This window comes from Saimiri boliviensis, chromosome 7, assembly GCF_048565385.1.
Source record: "Saimiri boliviensis isolate mSaiBol1 chromosome 7, mSaiBol1.pri, whole genome shotgun sequence".
NCBI lineage: Eukaryota > Metazoa > Chordata > Mammalia > Primates > Cebidae > Saimiri > Saimiri boliviensis.
This window is the reverse complement of record NC_133455.1, coordinates 37,187,211-37,196,563: the sequence shown is the minus strand read 5'-3', so window position 1 is coordinate 37,196,563 and position 9,353 is coordinate 37,187,211.

The following is a 9,353-nucleotide window of genomic DNA, read 5'->3' as shown; positions in this document are numbered from 1 at the left end:
TCAGCTAGCGGGATCTTTTAAAAGAGCAAATCGGATCCTGCAACTTCCCTCCCACTGCTACTCATCCTTTTCCAGAATAAATCTGAACTCCTGTAAGGTTCTCGGGTTCTGGCCCTTGCTGGCCTCTTCAGACCTCATTTTATGCCACACTCTGGCCTTATTGGTCTTTTTGTTGTCTGTACTTCAAATGCTGCCAGCTTGTCCTGACCTGGCGACATCACCCTTGTTATTCCCTTTAGTAAGAGCATTTTCTCCAATCTGTTTATTTCTCCTTTCTGTCTATCATCTATCTGTCCATCCGTCCTCTCATCCATCCACCCGCCCGCCTGCCCACCTGCCGGCCTACCTAGCAGTCTACTTCTCACCACATGATTAGCAGCTTAAATATTACCACCTCAAAGAGGTAATATTTATTGAACACTGTGTGTGTGGCCGATACTCCTGCAGTGCAGGTCTGGCTGCCGCAGCTGCTGGGAGAACCGGTGGCAGACAGTCTCCAGCTGTCAGCCCCTGCAGGAATTGCTTCAGCTGCAGAGAGCTTTCCCTGATGCCACGCCCCATCCTAGGGTGGTCGGCATCCAGTGGGATATCTGAAGGCCTGGCCACCTCAGGCCCACTTGAGATGACCCTGAAGGGTCATTCTACTTCTGCATCCCTCCTGGGGTTGGCTGAGCCTATCACAGGGCACGCGTTGCAGCTCACCTTCTCTCCCTGCCCACTTCCAGTTCTTTCTCCTCCTCTTCTCCACTAACATTGACACTCCTTAATAAACACTGCGTGCTAAACTCCATTTCAGTCTGGGTTTCTTGACAGCAAGGAAGCATCGTTTCCTTCTCAGTGCTTACAACTCTTTGAAATTTTGTTTGTAGATTGATTGTTTGTTTCTCTTACTAGAATCTAAGTTATATGCATGTAGGGACTTATCTGACTTCTTTACTCTTATGTCCCCAGTGCCCTGACCAGCCTGGCACATCATTATCATCACTGTAGCAAACATCTACTATGGATTATATACCAGGCACTGTTCTAAGTACTTTACCTGTATTCATCTTCTTCATCTTCACAACCCTGTGAGATAGGTGCTAGTATCTTCTCCACTTAGAGACTGGGATGCTAAAACATAGAAAGCTTAGTTGGCTAGCCCAGGGTCACACAACTGGTAAGTGTTTGAACCCAAGCAATATGGCTGTAAATTTCGTGTATGTAACTGCTCCATTATGCTGTTTTTTTGTTTGTTTGTTTGTTTGTTTGTTTGTTTGTTTGTTTTTTGAGACGGAGTTTCGCTCTTATTACCCAGGCTGGAGTGCAATGGCATGATCTCGGCTCACTGCAACCTCCGCCTCCTGGGTTCAGGCAATTCTACTGCCTCAGCCTCCTGAGTAGCTGGGATTACAGGCACGCGCCACCATGCCCAGCTAATTTTTTGTATTTTTTTTTTAGTAGAGACAGGGTTTCACCATGTTGACCAGGATGGTCTCGATCTCTTGACCTCATGATCCACCCACCTTGGCCTCCCAAAGAACTGGGATTACAGGCTTGAGCCACCATGCCCAGCCTTTTTTTTTTTTTTTTTTTTTTTTTTTTTAGATTGAAGGGCACTCACCTTTCTCAGCCTTAGCAGGAAGAAAGAAAGAATGTCTCCAGGTCACAGACAATTGGCTCCTTGCTGTGGAATAGCAATTCTTAATGTTGAGAAGCTTCAAACCTTTGAAATCTGTCATTGCCCAAAGCCTGAGACTCACTCACTAAATCCCAGGTTGACCTTCCTATAGAAACAGCATGCAGTTCATGACAAATACGCCAGGGAGAGAATTTATAGAGTTAATTACTAGGCTCTGGTCTATTAAATGTGCGGAGCACACATGCATGGGGCTGGAGCTCTGACATGAGTGGAGAGACTGGAATTCCTTTGCAGCTGGAATGTGCCGGAACTTCCCAAAGTCCTGAAAGAATGCCTAGAATTTATTTATTTTTTCTTTTCTGGTTATTGTTATTTCTCACAGTGGCAAGTGAATCTTCCCAAGCTACCATGACAAGAGTCAAGGAGCCCCCGGCAGGCTTGTGGGGGACAGACCAATCAGTACTCTGTGGCTTGGGCAGGTGGGGATCCCTGACTTTTTCTCACATGGGGGGCAGACAGGAGTTGTTGTAAATCTTTAAAGCCAACAGGAAAATTAATGAGTACAGCACAGAGCAGGACCTTGTCAGCTCGGTAATCGGTGGTGGAGGAAGAATTCTGCAGCTTCCCCCTTGGGCATTAAGTGAAACTCAGAAACTCCTGCTTTGTGGCCATTATCCAGTTAAAACAACTTTCTACTCTGGAGGATTTAGTCATTTACTGCTTTCAAGTCACTTGGGGGGAAAACAGTATTCAATACAATCAAGATGGTGGGGTCTCTTGTATTAAATTTTCCTTTAGTGATGGAAACAAAATACTTCTCTGAATCCATTTAGGGCATTGAGTGCTCCATAAAGAAGCCCTACAATGGAGAAAGAGCAGGGATTATTAGAATGATCTTCTGAAGGATCTCCCCCACTAGAATGGAGACTGTAGAATACAGAGTAGGGATTGGGTGTCGTGAGCTGCTATATCTCCAGAACCTAGAACTGGACCTATCACACAGGAGGCTGAGAAGAAATAGGTGTAAACTAACGAATGGAGATCTACAGTCCGACAAAAGATGCTGTGAAGGGAGTTCAGAGCTTTGAAGTGGCTGAGCTCAGAGCTTTAAAGTTGCAGGAGCACAGGGTTTGGAATCAGGCAGACATAATGTCGGATCGTAGATCTTCATTCATTAACTTAGCGCCTACAGGAGTTGGCTCTGCTAGTTTGCTAGCTGTCTGGCCTAGGACAAGTTACCTTACTCTCCTTCATCTGGAGGTCCTCATCTGTGAAATGAAATAATAATCCCTACTTCAAAGGTTGTTCTGAGGATTACTTGAGATGATTGTGATGGTGTTCCACCCTCTGAAAATGCTGATCCCAACCCTATCTTTCCTTAAATCATGTCAGTTCAGTAAGGAATTTACATAATGAACTATCTATGCAGTGGGAAAGTTAGAAAGCAAAAGCATCTATTTATTGCCACAGAAATTTATAGATTAAGTTTGGGCAACATTGGGAGAATCTGTCTCTTCTAAAAAAAAAAAAAAAAAAAAAATCTGGGCATGGCGGCGAATGCCTGCAGTCCCAGTTACTTGGGGGGCTGAGGTGGGAGGAGCACTTGGGCCACAGGAGGTCAAGGCTGCAGTGAGCTGCGATCTCACTATGTCACTCCAGTCTAGATGATAGAGCAAGACCCTGTCTCAAAAAAAGTTGATAAATTTATTTATTCATTTCTGAAGATCACAAATTATTCTTCATGTTATAAGGCATTAATTGCTTTCTTTTTACATGTGTTACTTTATTTTGTGTTTACAAAAGAAGACATTTCATAAAGCTATTTAATCCTGAAAAGTCAACTTTTATTTTTTTTTTTTTATTTTATTTTTTTTTTTTTTTGAGACAGGGGCTCACGCTGTTGCCCAGGCTGATTATGGGCAGGATCCAAAGGTCGTGACCAAGGTTCACTGCAGCCACGACCTCCCGGACTCAAGCAATCCTCACCTCAACCTCCCAAGTAGCTGGGACCATAGGTGCGTGGCACCATGCCCAGCTAATTTTTAAATTTTTGGTAGAAATGGGATCCCCTATGTTGCCCAGGCTGGTTTTCAACTCCCAGGGTCAAGGGATCCTCCTGCCTCAGCCTCCCAAAGCGCTGGGATTATAGACATGAGCCACCAGCCTGGCCAACATGAGGCTTTAAACACTACTTCTCAGAGAGCCTTTAGCCAGTTCTGGCAGGATAATATCTGGGGGCACGTGGAAACTTGGAGGGGCAGGTTGTTCCTAAACTTAGTCTTCTCTTCTGAAGCATTTGGTGAAACCTACAAAATTTGGGGGCATGCAATTTAAGTATACTTATAAATATTATTTGAAAAAATGCATTCACTGTATTTTTGCTTCCAACTGATTAGTATAACATTTATCAGAGAGGCAGAGAACATGCGGATAAAAATATCCAGTTGTGTATTCTCAGTTGGTATGAAAAGCTCTCTAGGTCACTGAAGGTCACTGCCCAGCAAGTCTCCGTGTATAAGAGAGTGTTGGTGCGGAAGAGTGTTTCTGATGTTAAGGAATTCTGTTTGCTGTGGTGCAAGCTGTATACGTCTCCTTGGTTTTTCTCCCCATATGTAACAACAACAACAACAAAAAATGCTATCCCGGATTTTATTTTATTTCTCGTTCACATGAATGGGAAGGACAAGTGTGGATTTCTCTTATTTTATCTGTGGCTTGAATCTACATTTCTGAGAGAGGGTAAGTTAAGGCGCCCTCCATGTTTTCCTTTCTTTTTTTCTTTTCTTTTCTTTTTTTTTTTTTTTTTTTTGAGACAGAGTTTCGCGCTTGTTACCCAGGCTGGAGTGCAATGGCGCGATCTCGGCTCACCGCAACCTCCGCCTCCTGGGTTCAGGCAATTCTCCTGCCTCAGCCTCCTGAGTAGCTGGGATTACAGGCACGCGCCACCATGCCCAGCTAATTTTTTTGTATTTTTAGTAGAGACAGGGTTTCACCATGTTGACCAGGATGGCCTCGATCTCTTGACCTTGTGATCCACCCGCCTCGGCCTCCCAAAGTGCTGGGATTACAGGCTTGAGCCACCGTGCCCGGCTCATGTTTTCCTTTCTTAATGTCACTTCCCGTTCACCTTTCTCCTTACTTCTCAAGCCTCTGAGGGGGTACAATGGAGTGTGTGTCCAGGACTGGCACTGCCTAAAGGAAAATTAGGAAGTTGTCGAGGCGGCCTGATTTATGAGGCATCAAAAGACGCATCTGACCAAAAATATCTCCCCCACTGGCCTGCCACCAGTGCCTGAAATACCCACAATTAGAATCACTCATTAAAAGTCTTCTGCAGGCTGGGCACGGTGGCTCCCACCTGTAATCCTCACACTTTGGGAGGCCAAGCAGGCAGATCACCTGAGGTCAGGAGGTAGAGACCAGCCTGGCCAACGTGGTGACACTCTGTCTCTACTAAAAATACAAAAATTAGCCAGGCGTGGTGGCAGGTGCCTGTGATACCAGCTACTTGGGAGGCTGAGGCATGAGAATTGCTTGAACCCAGGGGGCAGAGGTTGCAGTGAGCTGAGGTGGCTCCACTGCACTCCAGCCTAGGTGACAAAGTGAGACTGCCTCAAAAAAAAAAAAAGTTTTCTGGCCAAGTGCAGTGACTCACACCTGTAACCCCAGTACTTTGCGAGGCTGAGGCAGGCAGATCACGAGGTCAAGAGTTTGAGACCAGCCTGACCAATATGGTGAAACCCCGTCTCTACTAAAAATACAAAATTTAGCCAAGCATGGTGGCTAAATGTGCCTGTAATCCCAGCTACTCAGGAGGTTGAGGCAGGAGAACCACTTGAACCTGGGAGGTGGAGGTTGCAGTGAGCTGAGATCGTGCCACTGCACTCCAGTCTGGGTAACAGAGGGAGACTCTGTCTCAAAAAAAAGTGTTCTGCAGACATGCCTGGCGTCTTTGGGTCATGAATGTATTGTGTTAGGAGAGAATTGGGAAGAGGGAAAATGGGAAAGTATTGCATGGTTTCTTTTATCTTATTAACCTATCAATCTCTTGGTCAAGAGTAACATCTTGATAAGTGAGCGGACTGAGGCTGGAGGGAAAGTTGGGAGTTGAGAGTGTTGTCTAGCATCTTGGTGTGGACGCCGTGCAGTAATGAAGTCGACCAGCAGCTGGGGAGACATTGGCCAAAGCGGATTGAGGGGTAGAGATAGCAAAGACAAATTTAGCTATTTCACAGGTCTGTGTAAGGCCAGGGTAGGAAGTAAGGGCACGTCACTGTTGGAGGAACCTCCTTTCTGATTGACTTTAAGGAATCTCTCTTACCGACTTTACAGGGCTGCTGCGTGAGGTCCTTTCCATTCTCCATTTCCGCCATCTGAGTTTTTGGGTAACCATAACAGGACTAATGATTCTGTTATCCATAATATTGCATTTGTGACAAAGGCCAAGTAGATTTCTGTCCATGCAGGTTTGTCGAGACTGTTGCATAAAAGCATCTAGAGCAGTGCTTCTCAGTCTCGGTCTGAATTAGTGCTGGTGCTTAAGAAAATGCTCTTCCTTCGTCAGGGCGCGGTGGCTCACGCCTGTAATCCCAGCACTTTGGGAGGTCGAGGTGAGTGGATCATGAGGTCAAAAGATTGAGACCATCCTGGCCAACATGGTGAAACCCTGTCTCTACTAAAAAATACAAAAATTAGCAGGGTGTGGTGGCACGTGCCTGTAGTCCCAGCTACTCGGGAGGCTGAGGCAGGAGAATTACCTGAACCCAGGAGGCGGAGGTTGCTGTGAGCTGAGATTGCACCACTGCACTCCAGCCTGGGGACAGAATGAAACTGTATCTCAAAAAAAAAAAAGAAAATGCTCTTCCTTCAGCCAGGCATAGTGGCTAACTCCTGTAATCCCAGAACTTTGGGAGGTCAAAGTGGGTGGATCACCTGAGGTCTGGGGTTCGAGACCAGCCTGACCAGTAGGGTGAAACCCCATCTCTACTAAAAATACAAAAAGTACCTGGGCATGGTGGTGTGCACCTGTAATCCCAGTTACTTGGAAGGCCGAGGCAGGCGAATCACTTGAACCCAAGGGGCAGAGGTTGCATTGAGCCGAGATCACACCATTGCACTCCAGCCTGGGCAACAGAACGAAAATCCGTCTCAAAAAAAAATAGAAAATGTTCCTCTCCGAACCCCTTCTAGACCTTTGGAAACAGACTCTCTGAGGTAGAGGCCTGGGTCTGTGCGTGGAAGACAAGCTGTCTGCCAGTTTTTATGCATATGATTTGAGACCCATTGATTTAAAGACTTCAGTGGAGTACAGAAGTGAAAAATACTGCTTCTAAGGCAGGTAAATCAGGGTTCAAATCCTAGCTTTGCCTCCTACTAGCTTTGTGACCTTGGGCGAGTTATCTGGTCACTCTGGTCCTCAGGTTTGGCCTGATAATATTTATAGGGCCATTATGTGAGGTCCAAGGAGAAAATCCATGTGAGGTTTGGCATGGCACCTGGTACATAATGAGGGCAAAAGTGATAACCATGACTGTCATGAGCATGTATGTTGAAAACAACTTCTGGCAGTGCTTACCGATATTCAATATTTTGTTGACCAGTTACCCTGCAAAGGGTAAATTAAAAATTCAGTTTCAGGCAGGGTACATAGATCATACCTGTAATCCCAGCACTTTGGGAGGCCAAGGCTGGTGGATCACTTGAGGCCAGGAGTTCGAGACCAGCCTGGCCAACATGGTGAAACCCCATCTCTACTAAAAATACAAAAATTATCCAAGTAGAGTGGTGCTGGCCTGTAGTCTCAGCTACTTGGGAGGCTGAGGCATGAGAATCACTTGAGCCTGGGAGACAGAGGTTGCGGTAAGCTGAGATCACATCACTGCACTCCAGCCTGGGCAACAGAGCAAGACTCCATCCCCCCAAAAAAATCAATTTTAGTATATGATAAAAGTAATGGGTTTCCCTAGTCTTCTAGTTACCATTGCCTATGGTTTCTGTATTCTTTCTTCTGTAGCTTTTCTGTATTATATGGTTTCTGTATTATATCTTCTGTAGTTTTTCTGGCTCTTCAAACACAAATAACAGCAAGAGAGTTAGATGAAAAAAATTTCATAATAAATATTCAGAAATGCCTTACATAAATCACGGTGTCTAACAGTGGAAGAACTGATTAACTGAATATATTCTACCTTGAAACATTTTGCATGTTCTTACTAGAACAAACTGCCCCCCCCGACCTTTTTAAAATTTGAGACAGAGTTTTGCCCTGTTGCCCAAGCTAGAGTTCAGTGGTGTCATCTCGGCTCACTGCAGCCTCCGCCTCAACCCGGCTCACTGCAGCCTCCACCTCAACCCGGCTCACTGCAGCCTCTGCCTCCTGCAAACTGACTTTTTTCTAGCTGTTACTTGCCTTAATTCTCTTATATCGTTATTTTTTGTTTTCTGACACCTTCTCCCTCCCCTTGGCTGACAAAGTGCCTACATTCTCTGTTTTTTCTTATTTCCTTGTCTCTCTCTGGTGTAATTCCTTCTCATTCATCTTGCAAGCAGAAGTTCTCTATATAGCAAAGGTCAGAGCTGACAGGACTGATTTGAATGCTGTTGAATTTCATAGTCACTCATTCAGGTTCATTACCGATACACGCAAAAGTAGATCTGCCGAAATGGACCTCAGAAAACCAGACCAAGAGGAAAAGGGCAAAGGGGAAGAAGAGACTCTTGCCAGGCAGTGGCTGATGTCTGTATTCCTAGTATTTTGGGAGGCTGAGGTGGGAGGATCGCTTGAGCCCAGGAGTTCGAGACCAGCCTGGGCAACATAGCCAGAACCCAATCTCTACAAATAATTAAAAGAAAATCAGCTGGGTGTGGTGGTACACCTCCAGCTGGGACCACAGGCTACTCAGGAGGCTGAGGCAAGGGGATTGCTTGAGCCCAGGAGGTTGAGGCTGCGGTAAGCTGTGATCACGCCACCACACTCCAACCTGTGTGACAGAGTGAGACCTTGTCTCAAAAAAAATTTTTTTTTAAAAAGGACTCTTACCATTTCCTCTTAATATAAATGACATTAGGCAGCATTACTCTGATGGTGCTGTAGCCACGGGAAAGAGTAGAAGATGATGCAGCTGCAGAGTAGGATGATGGAATACATTACAATCTGGAGTGTGAAGAAAAACCCAGAAGAAATGCTGGCTTTCAATTCTCCTCCCTCAACTAAGGAAACAACCATGAATGCAAATGGCGCAACTGGCATCACCTCACCTGGACTCCTTTCTGAATGTAAGAATGCCCTTTTAGGGGCTGAAATATGGACACTGTGAGTTAGAATGCATGGGTTCAAATTCAGGCTTCACAATTATTATCTGACTGTCCTTGACCAATTTAGTTGGTCTCTCTGTGCCTCTGTTTCTTCATCTGAGAAATGGGAATAATAATAGCATGCACCTCAGGGGTGCTTAGGAGCATAGAATGGGGATAACACCTATAAAGCAGGAAGAACAGTGCCTTGCATGTAGTAAACTCTTCATTACTGTTGGCTATCATTTATACATTGATAGTATCTTTTTTTTTTTTTTTTTTTTTTTTTGAGACAATGTCTTGCTTTGTTGCCCAGCTAGAGTATGGTGGCAAGATCATGGCTCACTGCAGCCTCGACCTCCTGAGCTCAAGTGATCCTTCACCTCAGCCTCCTGAGTACCTGGGACTATAGGCATATGCCACCATGCCCTGCAATTTT